Genomic DNA, 17,232 nt, shown 5'->3' with positions numbered 1-17,232 from the left:
TCACCGAGCTGTGGCAGCACGGGCTTGTAACGTCAGCACGTCGAGAGTACTCAGAAGCAGGAAGAAGCCAGTTTATGATCAGCCTGGGCCGTGTAGAAGAGCTAGCCTTAAAATAATAGAAAATAGCCAGGCGGTGGTAGTGCACACCTTCAATCCCAGCACTCGGGAGGCAGAGGCAGGCGGATCTCTGTGAGTTCGAGGCCAGCCTGGTCCACAGAGCGAGTTCTGAGACAGCCAGGACTACACAGAGAAACCCTGTCTCGAAAAACCTAAAAACAAAGCACAAACAAAAGCAAAATAGCATTAAGCAGCCAGATGTGGGTTGGAACCCACAGAGATCTTGCTGCCTGGCCTCCTGAATTCTGGGATAAAAGGCATGCACCACCACGCCCAGCTTCTCTTCCTGCTTCTATTCCCTGCCTTGAATCTTTCCTTCACACTTAGAACTTTGTAACATATTCCTCCACATTTTACTTATTTCTCAAATTATACCACCAATCTGTCTGATGAGGTGGGGGAACTGAGCGAAACAGGAGGTGACTCACTGTGTCTGTGTTAGGCTAGGTCAGCCACCTGCACATCTCCTCCGCCACAGCCCAAACCTGCTCCAAACACCCTCGCGCAGAACGGACACGCCCACAGGTCACAGGTCCTGTCTGGTTCACCCCGGTACTCTAGAGCTTGATTCCGTTTCTGAAACATAAAGACTTGTTCACTAAGCAAATAAAAAGGAGTGAAGGAACAAATACAATGCTTGGCTCTTCTAAGACAAGGGCTCACAACAGTCACGTCGGCAAGGCTACACATTGGGCACCACAAGACTTGCCCTCTTTTCCAGAAGAAAATGTCTTCTAGAAACAGCATCTCGGAGGAAGAACCATCCCTGAGCCCCCTCCACCCCAGCCCCTGGGCCACTTACTTGGTCACAGGCAGGGAGCAACTGCTGCACGGACACTCAGCCCCCTCCCTTCAGGATGGAGTGCGGTGAACTCAGGCTTTCAACACTGGGCATTTCAAAACGGTGGTTTGGCTGCAACTGTTTAGAAATATTTTACTTTTTTTTTTAAACTATGAATTAAAAAAATTCTAATGTCAAACGTCAATGAGAAGAAAATAAAATAATAGTAATAATTAATAATAATAAAACAATCAGTAACGAGTCTCAGACAGATGAGACTGGGAATATAAATATCCTGCTGCTTAAGCAGATGCTTACCAGGACTTCAAAGACACTGAACCAGTCTTAGGCTTTTTGCTGAGATTGCTAATCTTATTTTTCACTATTAAAACCATATGCTAAACTGGGCAGTGGTGGTGCATGCCTTTAATCCCAGCATTTGGGAGGCAGAGATAGATTTATCTCTGTAAATTCAAGGCTAGCCTGGTCTACAGAAGGAGTTCCAGGATAGCCAGAGAGAAATTCTGCCTTGAAAAACTAAAAGAAAAAAAAAACGAACTAGAAACAACCCGTGTCCATCTCCGGAAATGACCACACCATTGAATATTCAGCAATAAATTTAATCCAATAGTCAGGCATGGTGGGACTCACTTGTACCTAGCATTCAGGAGTAGAAGCAGGGGAGTCATCAATTTCAAGACAGTTTAGACTACACTGCCAGCCTTTTCCTAAAAAGCAAACAGGACTAATAACAATAACAACAGCAACGTGCAGCATATAGGGTACACACCCGGGATCCCAGGGCCTAGGACGTTAAACAGGAGGATGATATACTTGAGACTAGCCTGGGCTACACAGTGAGATCCAGCACAGTCTGGGCTAAATGGCAAGATCCTGTCTCCCAAAACCAACCGACCAAACACTCTAGAGTGTATTTATTGTGTCTGCTGTACAGGCAACTACAGGGGTGAATGTAAAACCTTATGCTAACTGAGAAGCAGACACTATATGAGATCTTGTTAAAACTCATGTACAGTGACAGCTAGCAGAGCTGGGCATGCAGCTCAGTGGTAGAACATTTGCCTAGCATGCACAAGGCCCTCGGTTCAACACTCAGTGTGCCAATAAAAAATATATCGGATGGCGCACACCTTTAATCTCAGCACTCAGGAGGCAGAGCCAGGCAGATCTCTGTGAGTTCCAGGCCAGCCGGTTCCACAGAGCAAGTTCTAGGACATGCTCCAAAGCTACACAGTGAAACCCTGTCTCGAAAAAAGAAAAAAGAGGGAAAAAAATGTATTGGTGACCTGATTGGTGGTCAAAGTAACTGGTTTATTCTGAATCTTCCAAGTTATAAGCCATTTAAGTAGATCAGTAGCGGCGGCGGCGGTGGGTAGATTAATAGTTGCCTGGAGTGGGAAAATTGATCTCAAAGGTCACTAGGAAATTTGGGGGTGGTTATGGAATAGTCCTAGTCTATCCTTCCTTTCTTCATATATATATATATATATATATATATATATATATATATATATATATATACACACACACACATATATATATATATGACAGTATCTCTCTATTACATAACTCTCTGGCTGTCCTGGAACTCCTCACTATGTAGATCAGACTGGCCTTGAACACACAGAGATCCACATGCTTCTGCCTCCCAAGTGCTGGGATTAAAGGCGTGTACTACTATGCCCAGCCTGAATAGTCCTATATTTTAACCAGAGTGATAATTTGTTAAAACTCAACAAATCATATACTTCTTTTGTACTTATATAAAAATTTAAAAAATTTTATATACATTGGTGTTTTGCCTACATGTATGTCTGTGTGAAAGTGTCGGATCCCCTGGAACTGGAGTTACAGTTGTGAGCTGCCATGTGGGTGCCGGGAATTGAACCTGGGTCCTCTGAATAGCAGCCGCTCTTAACAGCTGAGCCCTCTCTCTCTCCAGCCTCCAAATTTTATACTTATAATGGCACACTTTATTACACGTCACTTTTATTTAAGTAGTATGCTAACATTTTAAAACATAAAACATACAAGAAAAACTGGACTCAGTTATAAGATATGTGTCAGTTAGTTGGGGCTCTCCCAGAAAAAAAAAAAAAAAAAAGGAAACCTGGACTCATTACATAGCCCAGACTGGTCTTAAAGTCTGGGTCCTCCTGCCCCAGCCCCCCAAATGCTGGGATTACTAATGTGTGTCACTAGGTCTGAAAGCAGCTTTTTGTTTTGTTTTGTTTTTCGAGACAGGGTTTCTCTGTGTAGCTTTGGCTGAAAGCAGTTTTTAAAAACAGGATGTAGGTAGGCAGTGGTGGCATATGCCTTTGATCCCACCACTCAGGAGGTAGAGGTAAGAAGATCTCTGTGAGTTCGAGGCCAGCATCATCTTCAGAGAGAGTTCCAGGAGGTCAGGGCTGTTACATAGAGAAAGCCTGTCTTGAAAAACCAACCATCCCCGCCCCTGCAAAAGAAAAAAAAGAAGAAGAAAAAAAGAAAAAAAAACCACAAACAAACAAAGGAAAAACCAAAGTGTCATCACCGTCAGCAGGGAATGCTGGCTTTCTGTGGCCTCAGACTGTGTCGTTCTCACAAACACCCTGCAGCCAGACAATGCTATTATGGTTAGCATTGACAAGAGCCGGAGATGGGTCTTTGGAGCCTCCTGCCCGGTGACAAGTGTTCCACCCTTGTGTGTCATGGAATCCGCAGTTTACAAAGTTTCCACAACTTGCAGAACAGAAAATACAAATCTAAAGCAGTTATGTAGAGAAACACAGAAAGCAGATTGCTAGCTTCATTCCTTTTCAATTTTTTTTAATTAAAAAAATTATTTTTAAAGATTTATTTACCACATAAGCAGTGTTCTGCATGGAGGAATGCCTGCTTGCCAGAAGAGGGCGCCAGACCTCATTCTAGATGGCTGTGAACCACCATGCAGTGGCTGGGAATTGAACTCATATCCTCTGGAAGAGCAGCCAGTGCTCTTAACTGCTGAGCCCTCTCTCCAGTGGCTTTTTCAGTGTTTTGTTTTGTTTTTTTGTTTTGTTTTCGAGACAGGGTTTCTCTGGTAGCTTTGGAGCCTGTCCTGGAACTCACTCTATAGACCAGGCTGGCCTCGAACTCACAGAGATCCATCCGCCTGGCTCTGTCTCCCGAGTGCTGGGGTTAAAGGTGTGTGCCACCACCGCCCGGCGCTTTTTCAGTTTTTAGAAAGTCACAACCCCTTTATAAAAAAGGCCTGGTTACTTCCTTTAAAAGGACATCTGGGGAATGGGACCGCAGCTCCGTCAGCAGACTGCTTGCAGAGCTTGCAGAAGGCCCTGGGTTGGACTCCCAGCAAGCCTTCCATGAACCTGGTGACCACACCAAGAGGTAGAGGCACGGGGATTGGAAGTTTAAAGTCTGGGCTGGAGAGGTGGCTCAGTGGTTAAGAGCACTGACTGCTCCTCCAGAGGACCCGGGTTCAGTTCCCAGCACCCACATAACAACTGTTTGTAACTCCAAGACCTGACACCCTCACACAGACTTACATGCAAGCAAAATAAAAATAAATAAATTACTAAAAAAAGGTTTAAGGTCGTCCTCTGATACACACAAGTTGGAGGCCAGCTTGAGATACGTGAAACCTTGTGCATTTTTATTTTGTTTGTTTGTTTGTTTTTTGGTTTCTTTGAGACAGGGTTTCTCTGTGTAGTTTTGGTGCCTGTCCTGGATCTCGCTGTGTAGACCAGGTTGGCCTCGAACTCACAGAGATCTGTCTGGCTCTGCCTTTGAGTGCTGGGATTAAAGGCGTTCGCTACCACCGCCCGGCTTGTTTTGTTTTTTAATCTAGTATAACATTCTTGTCAAGGTAGATAGGGAATTATTTATTGAACCGAAGAATAACGTCTTGGGAGACTACATCTACCCCTGCTGTAGAGTCCTGCTGGATAAATGCAATCTTGGGCCTTCACTAAGAATGAGGGTCACTGGTAGAACATTTGCCTAGAAGGTTCAATCCTCAGAGAGGACAAAAAAAAAAAAAAAAAAGGCGTGGTGAACAGCAATAAAGAACAAAGACAGAATTGGTCAACACAGAGGGAAAGCAGGTCTCTGAGAGAGTAAATTGTAGATAACCATAGAGTTAGACAAGGGTTTTGTTTTGTTTTGTTTTTGTTTTTGAGACTGGATCCTGTTATACAGTCTAGGCTGACTTCAAATTTACCATGTGGTTCACACTGGCCTCAAACTTGCAATCCTTCTGACTCTGCTTCCTGAGTGCTGCATCAGTACATCAAGTGTGCATCAGCACATCCAGTGTGAATCAACACAACACATCCACTGTGTATTAACACAACACATCCAGTGTGCATCAGCACATCCAGTGTGCATCAGCACATCCAGTGTGTATCAACACAACACATCCAGTGTGCATCAGCACATCCAGTGTGCATCAACACATCAGTGTGCATCAACACATCAGTGTGCATCAACACATCCAGTGTGCATCAGCATATCAGTGTGCATCAGCACATCCAGTGTGCATCAGCACATCAGTGTGTATCAACACAACACATCCAGTGTGCATCAGCACATCCAGTGTGCATCAACACATCAGTGTGCATCAACACATCCAGTGTGCATCAACACATCCAGTGTGCATCAACACAACACATCAGTGTGCATCAACACAACACATCCAGTGTGCATCAATACATCAGTGTGCATCAGCACATCAGTGTGCATCAGCATGTCAGTGTGCATCAACACATCCAGTGTGCATCAACACAACACATCCAGTGTGCATCATCAACACAACACATCCAGTGTGCATCAACACATCCAGTGTGCATCAGCACATCAGCGTGCATCAGCACATCAGCGTGCATCAACACATCAGCGTGCATCAACACATCAGTGTGCATCAGCATGTCAGTGTGCATCAGCACATCCAGTGTGCATCAGCACATCTGTGTGCATCAACACATCAGTGTGCATCAACACATCCAGTGTGCATCAACACATCCAGTGTGCATCAGCACATCAGTGTGCATCAGCACATCAGTGTGCATCAACACATCAGTGTGCATCAGCACATCCAGTGTGCATCAGCACATCAGTGTGCATCAGTTTTCTGAGATGTGTTCTAGATTTCTATGTACCCCAGGCTGACCTTGAACTTGTGGTCTTCTTCCCTCTGTCTCTGGAGTGCTGGAATTGAAATCATTCATTGCTCTATCAGGCAAGATTCTTTTCTTTTTAAGATAGGGTCTTCCTGTGTAGATCTGGCTGGCCTGGGTACTCATTATGTAGCTCAGGTGGCCTTAAACTTTTGGCAAATCTCCTAGCTCTGCCTTCTGAGTTTGGGGTTATAGGTGAGTACCACCATGCCCAGCTCAAGAACATTTGTTAATGTACCACATACATTCATTCATACGTGGTGAGTTGTCTTGCCATTCAAGGCTGAATATGAGTTTTCCTATCCTCCGGTATGCTATTGTTTTGGTGGGGGTTTTGTTTTGTTTTGACGAGGGGAATTGAACCCAAAGTGTTGTGCATGAAGGGTAAAGGCTTTGCCACAAACTACATCCCTCTCCAATGCCCCTGCCTCCCCAGATAGGGTTTCTCTGTTTACTCTGGTCATCCTGGAACTCGCTCTGTAGACCAGGCTGCCTTGAACTCAGAGATGTGTCTGCCTCTGCCTCCTGAGTTCTGGGACTAAAGGTGTGTGCCACCACCTCCTGGCTCTAATGTTTTTTTCTAAATGTAACTTTGATAGGTATTGGCTGTGTAGTGCTGAAATGTGATATGAAAAAATCAAACTTTACTCTGGGGACACTTTACTTCTTAGAATTATGTGGTGGAATAATCTTTTTGTACACTGCAAAGAAGCATCTTTGCCAAGGTGCCTTCTGATTGGTTTAATAATGATATGAATGGCCAATAGTAAGGCAGGAAGAGGTTAGGCAGAACTTTTGGGTGGAGAGAGAAAGGGAGATGAATCTAGGTGTGGGAGAGACGCTAGAGCGGAAACAGAAGGTGCAAGATGGAAGAGAGGTAAAAAGCCACAAGGCAAATTGTAGATTAATATAAATGGGTTATGTTATAAGAGCTAGTGGGATACACCTAAGCTATAGGTTGAGCTTCCATAATTAATAAGTCTGTGTCGGTTTGTTTGTTGTTGTTTTTTTTTTTTTTTTTTTGGTGAGCTGGTGGCCCAAAGAAAAATCCGTCTATAGAATTACAAGCCTTCTAGTGAATTTAATTTAATTTTTTTTTCGAGACAGGGTTTCTCTATGTAGCTTTGTGCCTTTCCTGGAACTCGCTTTGGAGACCAGGCTGGCCTTGAACTCACAGAGATCCGCCTGGCTCTGCCTCCTGAGTGCTGGGATTAAAGGCGTGCGACACCACCGCCCGGTGTTCTAGTGAATTTAGTATGTTTGATACTAATTGGGGAACCAGCAGGAAGTGGAGTAAGAAAGTGCCGCCTTGGGAGTCTGAGCCCAAATTTGTAACTGCCGATCTCTGATCCTGATCGTGTCATTGCCTCCAAAATGAGTTTAGGTATAATGACTGGACAGGGTCATTTGGAGCACCATGGATAATGTGAGATCAACTACAGTAGTCAAAAAAAGAATTTGAATTTGAGTATTAAGTGAACTTGGTGGTATATGACCTGCCGGTACTCAATAACCTGAGGAAGGCGGCTTGCTTAAATGCATGCATTTGACACCAAAATGAGCAATATAGTAAGACTGCATCCCACCCACCCACCTCACTCTCCCATCCCCTGCCCACAAAGGAAGGATTTGTGTACCAGTTTACCTCCTTACTGAGCGAGGAGATTACATATAATTTTTGTTTTTGTTTTTGTTTTTCGAGACAGGGTTTCTCTGTGTAGCTTTGGTTGTCCTGGAACTCACTCTGTAGACCAGGCTGGCCTTGAATTCATAGAGATCTACCTGCCTCTGCCTTCCAAGTACTGGCTTTGATTTTTTTTTTTCAGAATATTAAACTTCTATTTCTGTATCAGTGTTTTGCAAAGTGTGTTCCATGGAACACTTCTCCGTCCTATTTATTCTAGAAATAAAAGGGTTCTTGGGATTTCACTGAGAAACGTTTTCCTATTCTAAACACACATGACTTGCCCAAAGAACACAGGCAGCAGTAGGTTTAGCCAGAGCTAGAAAACATCTGGCTCCCTGTCCAGTCCTCTGGACACTTGGGAAAGGACACAGCATGAATCGATTGCCAGCCATCTTTCTATTTTTCACTAAAATAACTCGGAAAAATAGTGACCTGCTAATTGCTAACTCCAATAATCAGCCTCACCCCGCGCCTCTCCACGTCTGCAGGAGGACCACCAGGGCATCCCAACCCAGCCAGAAAGCAGCCCTTCTTTTGCCATGAGGGCCACCTTCTGCCTTCGAAGGCTCTTTGTCCTTCCTCTGGCTCCTTCTGTAGAGCTTGCCTTCTACTTTTACCACCCTTAAACATATATTTCCAGCTCAATACTCGGCCTGTGATTCAAAGACAGCTCAAAGCAAGTTTATTATCTTCCCCACCCCCAATCCAGGTCTCTTCTGGAGTCCTCTACTTTCTCAACTGTGTCGACCATGTTCCAAAACCCTCAAGAAAAAAACTTTGGAATATGTTTTCCCTCCTTTTCTCTCCGATTCTCAAATGCCTTCAATTTTTAAGTCGTCAAGATGCAACAAAAATCTACACAAATCGTATCTTTTGCACTTTAATTTCCTGGTTAAATTTCTGATTACTTCTGGGCTAAATTGACAAAACCATCCTACACATCGCTGCTGAGTCAATACTTTCTAAACCGATCCAATGATGTCCCTTTCTGGCCCTAAGACATTCCATGGCTCCCACTAGTTTAAAAAGTGTCTCATTTGCTCACACCTAATAGATGCTCCAAAATATTTGTTGAAGAGAATTGAGAGAGGGCAGATTCCAACGGGGAAAACGTAGGCCAGCAGGATCTGCCCCCACAAGCCTGCCAACTACTTTAGCAAACAAGTTGATCAAACAACTACCTACTTCCTGTCCTGCTTGGGAAAAAAAAAAAACTAACATAAGCCCTCCTTAGCGAGCCGCAGCCCGCTTCACTTTGCTGTGGCCTTTTTATGCTAACTTTTAACTTTAGAATAGTTTTAGATTTATAATAAGTTGCAAAGACTTAAACCTATACACCCTCCACTCAAATTCCTCTAAAGTTAGCACTCGGGTACATTTATCAAAAATTGAGACCAAAACACTGGTGCAGGTTACTAACTAAACCACAGACTTCCGTGATTTCCTGTTTTTCTCGAGGACTTCGGTTGGTTCCTTTTTTTGTTTCAGGATCGAAATCAGGATATTGCATACCATTCGGTTTGCTGGCTCTATGGAAAAAGGAGCCAGTTTGCTCCGCTGACCACCACCTGCAGTTTCCATTACTGCGCGGCCGGGCTCCCGACCCTCCCCAGCGCGGGTGCCCAGGGTCCTGCCCTGACGAGGACACTCTGCGCATCCGTCCCAAGGATCGAACCTTCAGCCCCTTCCTTCAGTGGCTCACCCCGCACTGCCGCGCGTCCTCAGGCCACGTGACTGCACGACCACCGCCAGGGACCGGGAAGGGTCCCCGGGTCCAGGTGGGCCAGCGGCGCGCCACTCCTCCCGAGCCCAGTGGCCGTGCCTCCGAGCAACCGGATGTTAGCTGCCCTCCTCCAACTTCAGCTCCAAAGCCGGATGGACGAATAAAAGCCCGAGATTTAGAGCGGGACTAGGACACGGTCACGCTCACTTAAATGGTCCCAACTTTGGGACTTTAGGAACCCCCTAAGAGAAAAACGCGCCCGAGGTGAGGTTCCCGGGGAGAGGCAGACCTGGGAGCGCAGCTTTTCTGCAGTTGGAAACCCAGAAGGCAGCTTGGGCCGCTGCGAGTGCTGGGGCGAAGAAGGCGCGGCAGGGGGAAATGCCTGGAGAGCGCTGGTGGCAAGACCAGTTGGTTTCCTGTGGCAGGCGCTTCCATCCCACGGGCCGGACCAACTTCATTACCGTGTTAAAATGATCGTGTACTAATTCTGGGCGCCTCCACCTCGTAATTACTGAAGGCTTTGCGGTGGTCAGACACTTTCCTAAGTTTGAAGATTGTTGGTGAAGCGGCGGCGCCCGCAGTGGCTATGCAGACGGGAAAGAGCGCTGGACGCTGCTGCGGTGGCGGAAGAATCACGGGGCATGGTTACCTTTCTAGAGCTTTATTGAGAGAGAGAGAGAGAGAGAGAGAGAGAGAGAGAGAGAGAGAGAGAGAGAGAGAGAGAGAGAGAGGGAGGGAGGGAGGGAGGGAGGGAGGGAGGGAGGGAGGGAGGGAGGGAGGGAGGGAGGGAGGGAGGGAGGGAGGGAGGAGAGAGAGAGAGAGAGAGAGAGAGAGAGAGAGAGAGAGAGAGAGAGAGAGAGAGAGAGAGAGAGAGAGAGAGAGAGAGAGAGACGCCCCGTGGAGAACAGAGGGAATAGGGATGGGGGGTACGGAAAGAGAGGGCACCCCCGCTTTTTAGGCTGGGACTCTGTCGCAGGCTGATGACGTGATAAGGACAGAATCCTTACATCCCAGACTTTCGCTTATTATATATATATATATATATATATATATATATATATATATATATATATATATATATATATAAAAAGCAGGTGGATGGGAACAGGGGCATCGTTTCTCTCAAAAGCTGCTTCCAGCTGACTTTTGGACGTCGGTTAGCTCTTGGGGGAATGGAGAAGGGGAGCCTTCCGAGGTAGACAGGCTTTGTGGGATGCTGTCTGCCATCCGTTGCTCTGGAGAGACATGTATCCCTCTTGGCTGTGGCTGGGAACCTTCTGTCTGACAAGATGCTGGTGACACAGAAAAAACGCTTAGAGAGAAAAGAATCATTATTATTTTATGTTGGTAGATCCGGCCTGTCCAGATGGATTTTGAAACATGTTAAGCTTTATCAGAGACAGATTATTTTAAGGCACCTGTTTCCTTTACTAGTTTGGCATCCAGGAGATGGGTGATCAATTGTTAAAAGCATCTCACAGTAATAGATATTTACATTAAAGTCTTTTTGTAGCGCCCAGATGCTTTTGAGTCTGGGGGTGTAAATACCTTTTAGCTGTTACAGTTTCTTACTTGATGATCTCTGGGACTCCGGTTCTGTGGTGGTCTTGTACCATTAGCTGAACAGTGAGTTAGAACAGGGAGCTGGGAAGAGAAAAGCTTGTGGTTAATGAGAACTTATTTTTTTGAATTAGGGACAAGGCAGAGATCAGGGCTCTGTCTGTGTGCACGTGAGAAACACAGGCAGTAGATCTGGAATGAGACAATGAAATGAATGCTCCTATCTTAGCTGGAAATCTTTTCCCATTAAGTAACTCTGAAAGTGCAAGTAAATCTGGTGAGGTGGGTAAGGCTGTCTGTCCTCTGTACCCGATGATAGAGAAAGGAGAGGTGACATCCCAAAACTCCCAGGACTGAGTCAGTGGTTTTGGTGTCCCAGAAGGAAAGAAACGGATCGCTTCCCTGCTGCGTTCTGGGTTCCCTGCCATGTCTGTAGCCAAGCCTAGGTCTGCTGGAGGTCTTAGCTTGATGTACCCATGCATCTTGGCGCCTGGGGGCAGTCAGCTGACTTGGTTGTCTTTCTAGGCAGCACTTTTAACAAGGCTGTTGATGGCCTGGCAGGGCATTCGCTAGCCTGTGGCCTTTTCCTCACTTAAAACAGGGACCCAACAGCTTTTGGGAGTCAGCGAGTGCCAGCACTTGGCAATTTTGTTTTCGGTTTTTTAATCTTTTCCCTGGCACACCTTAAATATCACAGATTACTCTTTTGCCTGTGGGGTCAGGAGCCTTGCTCTCCAGATATTTAAGTTTTAGTTGGGGAGGTCTGGGGAACAAGAGGCGGATTTTACTCCAAGTGTACTGAATTTTTTTTTTTTTCCTTTCTGATCGTTGCTGGCTTAAGGACAGCTTTTGGAAGATCTGCCAGGAGGCAGACTATAAGTTGATTTTTGGCTTAAGAGCCATCCTGACTACTGTAAACTTATTTGTATGGATCTTAGCCGTTACCAGACCCATCTGTGCTTCTCAAGGCAGTTTGAGAATGAGTGGGTGGAGTTAAGGCGAGTTAGGGCGACAGTCCATAGAAGCCGCCCAAGCCTGCCCATTTGAGCCCGCCCACTGCCTGCGGAAGTCAGACAGAAAAGGTTGCATGTGGCAGAGGCAGAAATGGGGAGGAAGAAGGGTTCAGAGCGTTAGCAGAAAGCTTGGGGATAAAGTAACTCTTTTTTTTTTTTGCCCGTTCGCTGGCAGAAGTTCACGTGACCGCTGTTATGTGGCCAGATTTACCGGTACCCGCCCCTATCCGCCAGTGTAAGTGATAAATGTATCCGCCCCTTTGTCCCATGGCTGTAGCGGAGAGAATCCTTACAAAGATTACTCTGGTTTGGAAAACAGAGATCAGATCCTTCTCTTGCAGTTATAAACCTCTCATTTCTTCTCCAGAGCCCGTCGGCATTGTCCTTAGATATGAGGAAAACCTGACTGAGAACGGAGTTGATCTCAGGAGACCTTCTAGACAATTGCATGGGGTCTTTCACATGTACCCCATGCGATCGCCTAGTTTCTGTTCTTGTTTCCATTACCTGAATAGAAACCAGTGAACTAGGGGGTTAAGAATTTAGCTCAGTGGTAGAGCGCTTGCCTAGCAAGCCCAAGGCCCTGGGTTCGGTCCTCAGCTCTGAAAAACAAAACAAAACAAAAAAACTAGTGAGCTACTTCTAGGGGTGGCTGTGTGAATTCAGAGCTATCTGTCTCTTTTTTAAAAATAAGACTTTCTGGCATAGTAAAAACATGCTATCATTCAGGTGTTTATGATAGTAGAAATCTGTAAACTTATGTCCACCAAAGAACTGATTAACTCAAACTAAGAGATTAGGAGTCCTGAAACTTGTGTGGGGGGACGCCTGAGGTCAGCCTCTAGACTTCATAAACACACATGTACCTGCATGTACATATTCTAATGTGAGGCCTCTCTCTGTGAGACCCCTACTCTATTCTCCAAAGAGGAAAAAGCTTAGGCAAGGATATCTTAATATAGACAGGCCCAGACCAGTTTTAAGTTCCCAGATGGTGATATCAGCCCCAGAAACTCGATAATACACAGTAAGGATGTTTGACCATCTGGTGGGGACTGTTTGTTTGACCACGAAATGTCCCAACTCCGGAGGCAGGATGTCTCAACTCAGGAGACAGCTCGTAAAAGTCCTGACAAAGCAGCTGAACAGATGAAAAATAAAGATAACATATAGGCCTGGGAAAATGGAATCAATACTAATTAGGGGAGAAGGGAGGCGGGAGGGACTGTGGAGGATTGTGGGTTTTGCCTTTAAAAGCTAGCTTCACAGAGAAAGAGGAATTCCTCCCTGCCTCCCTGCCATGGGTGCCAATGAACGAGTCCCTATATGGCTTGTATCGCGCTTACAATAAACCTTGGTGTTACATTCTGGACACCCTCTGTCTTCAGTGGTCTCTCTGGGGGTCGTGATCTGGGTAGAACATCTGGGGGCTCCTGAATCGGATCCTAACTAAATTAGCCTTGGAGACTGGCGGTAATTGGGTGACTCTCCTCCCCTACGCTTTGTTCCGAGTAAGGAACTCCCCCTATCATCTGGGATTAACCCCTTTTGAGGTCATGTATGGGCAGCCACCCCCTCTCATACCTAGCTTGCAAAAAGAGCTGGTGATGCAGACGGAGGATGTGGACCTCATTAAGAGTTCAAAACTTTTGTCCCAAATACAAGTGGACATATGGCCCCAATTACGGGCCATCTATTCATCCTCCTCTTCTCCCAAGCCCCATAGCTACCAGCCCGGGGACTGGGTCCTGATCCGCAGACACCAGTGCAGGACCTTGGAGCCAAGATGGAAAGGGCCCCAGGGTGTTATCCTGACCACACCCAAGGCTCTCCAGGTGGACCGCATTGCAGCCTGGATCCACCACTCCCACGCCCGACTGGCAGACCCGTTCGGCCTGGACGAGACCGGGGAGGCTTCAAGACACCCCTCCAACCCGCTGAAGCTCGAGCTCCAACGCGGAAGAAAATGAAGCCCATCCCGCTTCTGCTGCTCCTGCTCGTGAAAGCAGGAACACGGGGCAGATCACTCCAACAACCCTCGCGTGCCATGGAACCAGACCTAGCTGGTAGTCAACGCGGAAACTGGCGTCATTGCTAATTCCAGCTCCTCGACCGGAGAACCTAAGGACACCTGGTTCCCGGACTTGTATGTCGACCTTTATGATCTTACGGTAGGAGAGGCGTGAGACCCATCAGACCAGGAACCAGGGTGTGCTTCTCCTGGCCAGAGAAAGAGAACTAGGGAGCCCTGGACATTCCCGGAGCCGGGACCAAGTTAAAAAATGTGGGGGCCCAGGGTCAGCCTATTGTGCCGCATGGGATTGCGTAAGCACGGGGTATATTTGGTGGGAGGCCCCGATCAAAACTGATTTGATTACTGTGGGCCGGGGGTTCAGAAGTATGCTAGGAACAGGGAAATGTCAACAAAATAGCAGATGGGTAGACTGTGGCCCTTGTTATGATAAGGAGCGCTTCCCCAATCATCCATGGGCAACCCCTGGAGGGCGCTGCAACTCCCTGATAATTAGGTTTACTGAAAAAGGAAAAAAGGCCGACTGGACCACTGGAAAAACGTGAGGGCTGCGGCTGTACCGTTCTGGGTATGACCCTGAACTTACTTCACCATCCGGCGCACTCTGTACCCAGTAACCTCAGTGGGGCCCAACATAGCACTGAACCCCCAACCAAAGCACATTGTGCCGAGGGACACAGCACTGCCACTGAGTCTGACCATACCACCATTAAGCCCAGCCACATAGGCTCCCCGCTGTTCTCCCTGTTCCAAAAATCCTTTTTGCTTCTTAATGCCACTAGGCCCAATTTAACAGCCTCTTGTTGGCTCTGCTATGATACACAACCCCCCTTCTATGAGGGAGTAGAGGTAATGGGCAAGTGTAGTGTCACCACCGACCCTCAACAGTGCCGCTGGAAAACCAAGGCCTCCCTAACACTCCAACAGATGGAGGGCCAAGGCTTATGCATAGGACAAGTCCCACAGGAATATCAGGTCCACTGCAATCGTACTCAGCCACTTGGGAACCAGGTTGGCTACCTGTTGCCCTTGAACGACACCTGGTGGGCGTGTTCCTCTGGGCTGACTCCATGTGCACACATCATGGTCCTTAATAAGACCCAGGGGTTTTGTATATTAGTCAGACTCGTGCCCCGACTGATGTATCACACTGAGGAAGACCTGCCTGACCTAATTGAGCCTATCAGCCCCAGCCACTATAAGAGAGAACCAGTTACAGCCCTCACTGTATCTGTGCTACTGGGGGCTAGTTTAGAGGGACTGGGGACCGGGGCTGCATCCCTGATCACTCAACAGCAGCATTACTCCAGCCTCCGCCTTTCCATTGATGAGGACATAGAGAAACTATAAAACTCCATCTCACACCTCCAGGACTCCTTATCCTCCCTGGCAGAGTTAGTCATGCAAAACAGGAGAGGGCTAGGTCTTATTTTCCTGAAGGACAAAGGGTTTTATGTGCCGCCCTAGGTAAGGAATGTTGTTTCTATGTAGACCACTCAGGAGTTGTAAAAGAATCAATGGCCAGAGTACGAGAAGGGCTGGCAAAAGGAAAAAGAGAACATGAAGCCAACCAAAGCTGGTTCTGGAGTTGGTACTCCAAATCCCCCTGGCTTACTACTCTGGTCTCGTCCCCCATAGGGTCCGTAATACTCTTCTTTGTGGCCATCACCTTCGGATCTTATGTCATAAATAAACTGCTCCGGTATATGAGGGAACGACTAGGTACGATCCAGCTTATGGTACAGAGAGGGTATACACCAGTAAATACCACCGAATTCGAGTTCTATGCTGACCCTAGGGAAGATGGGAAAGAGTGCCATGAGTAGCAGCTAGTTAGGGACCCATGATTGAACCCCATTAGGATCAAAGAAAAGGGGGAATGTGAGGCCTCTGTAAGACCCCTACTCTATTCTCCAGAGAGGAAAAAGCTTAGGCAAGGATATCTTAATATTCTGGACACCCTCTGTCTTCGGTGGTCTTTCTGGGGGTCGTGATCTGGGCAGAACACTGTAAATACATATGCATATATATCACACACGAATCTTTTAACAAACGTGGCCTGTGCACTTTATCTTTAGTGGGGTGCTGATGATTGTATGTAGTGGCCCTGTGGAGGTTTGGATGAGAATGGCCCCCAGAAGCTCCTTTATTTGAGTGTTTGGTTCGTCCTTGGTTTGGGGAAGGGTTAGGAGGTGTGGCCTGGTTGGAGGTGTGTCACTGGGGGATGGGCTTTAAGGTTTCAAAAGCCCAAACCAGGCCCGGGATTTCTCTGCCTCCTGCTTGTGGGTCACATGTGAGCTCTCTGCCACTGCTCCAGTGCCAGGCCTGCCTGCCTGCTGCCATGCTCCCTGCCGTGATGGTCACAGGCTCACCCTCTGAAACTGTGAGCAAACCTCTCATCAGATGCTTTCTTATATAAGTTGCCTTGGTCATGGTGTCTCACAGCAATGGACCGGTGACTAAGACAGGCTTTGTCCATCTAAACATATGCCATCGCTGAGCCACACCCCCAGACCAACTGTATATTTAAGTCATCAAATTTTAAAACCTGAATCTTAAGATGGTAAAATTTATCGAAAAGACAATTGAGAGGTCTGTGTTTTCTTTTTGTCTTGTTTTTTCGAGACAGGGTTTCTCTGTGTAGCCCTGGCTGTCCTGGAACTCACTTTGTAGACTAGGTTGGCTTTGAACTCACAGAGATCCTCCTGTCTCTGCCTCCCGAATGCTGGGATTAAAAGTGTGTGCCACCACTGCCTGGAAAGAGGTCTGTATTTTCTAAAATGATATAATCCTCACATAATAAAAAAATACAGAACAATGTGTACGATGTGTTATTTTGTGTATGTGTATGCACATGGGAGCCAGAGGATGACCTTGGACATTCCTTAGGCACCGTAGCCTGGAACTCATGAAGTGGGCTCGGCTGGCCCAGGGAGCCACCAGTCTCTGCCTCTCGAGCACTAGGATTACATGGACATGCCACCACACCAGCTTTTTAAAAATGTGGGTTCTGGGAATCAAATTCTTGTCCTTGCAAACACTTTACTGATAGCCATTTCCTCAGCCCTATTACTGTGTGTGAGTGAGACAAGGTTTCTCTGTGTAGCCCTGCCATCCTGGAACTCACTCTGTAGACCAGGCTGGC

General features: G+C 46.8%; 1 long non-coding RNA gene across 4 annotated transcripts; it reads right to left on the bottom strand.

Moving 5' to 3' along the window:
* On the bottom strand, positions 1-10,168 carry LOC128113576 (uncharacterized). 4 transcript variants are annotated; one of them, XR_008219534.1, is made up of 5 exons: positions 9,462-10,168; positions 6,066-6,103; positions 920-1,036; positions 546-693; positions 1-269 (listed from the first exon to the last, which is right to left on the bottom strand). It is a non-coding gene; the product is annotated as an uncharacterized LOC128113576 (long non-coding RNA). The 4 variants fall into 4 exon arrangements; XR_008219533.1 differs by lacking the exon at positions 6,066-6,103 and having other exon boundaries at positions 1-106; XR_008219535.1 differs by lacking the exon at positions 6,066-6,103 and having other exon boundaries at positions 9,772-10,168.
* Between the last annotated feature and the right edge of the window lie 7,064 nt (positions 10,169-17,232).

This window comes from Peromyscus californicus, unplaced genomic scaffold (genome assembly GCF_007827085.1).
Source record: "Peromyscus californicus insignis strain IS unplaced genomic scaffold, ASM782708v3 Scaffold_18__1_contigs__length_77618521, whole genome shotgun sequence".
Classification (NCBI taxonomy): domain Eukaryota; kingdom Metazoa; phylum Chordata; class Mammalia; order Rodentia; family Cricetidae; genus Peromyscus; species Peromyscus californicus.
Note: the sequence above shows the minus strand (reverse complement) of the source record. Positions and strands in the feature narration are given on the sequence as shown.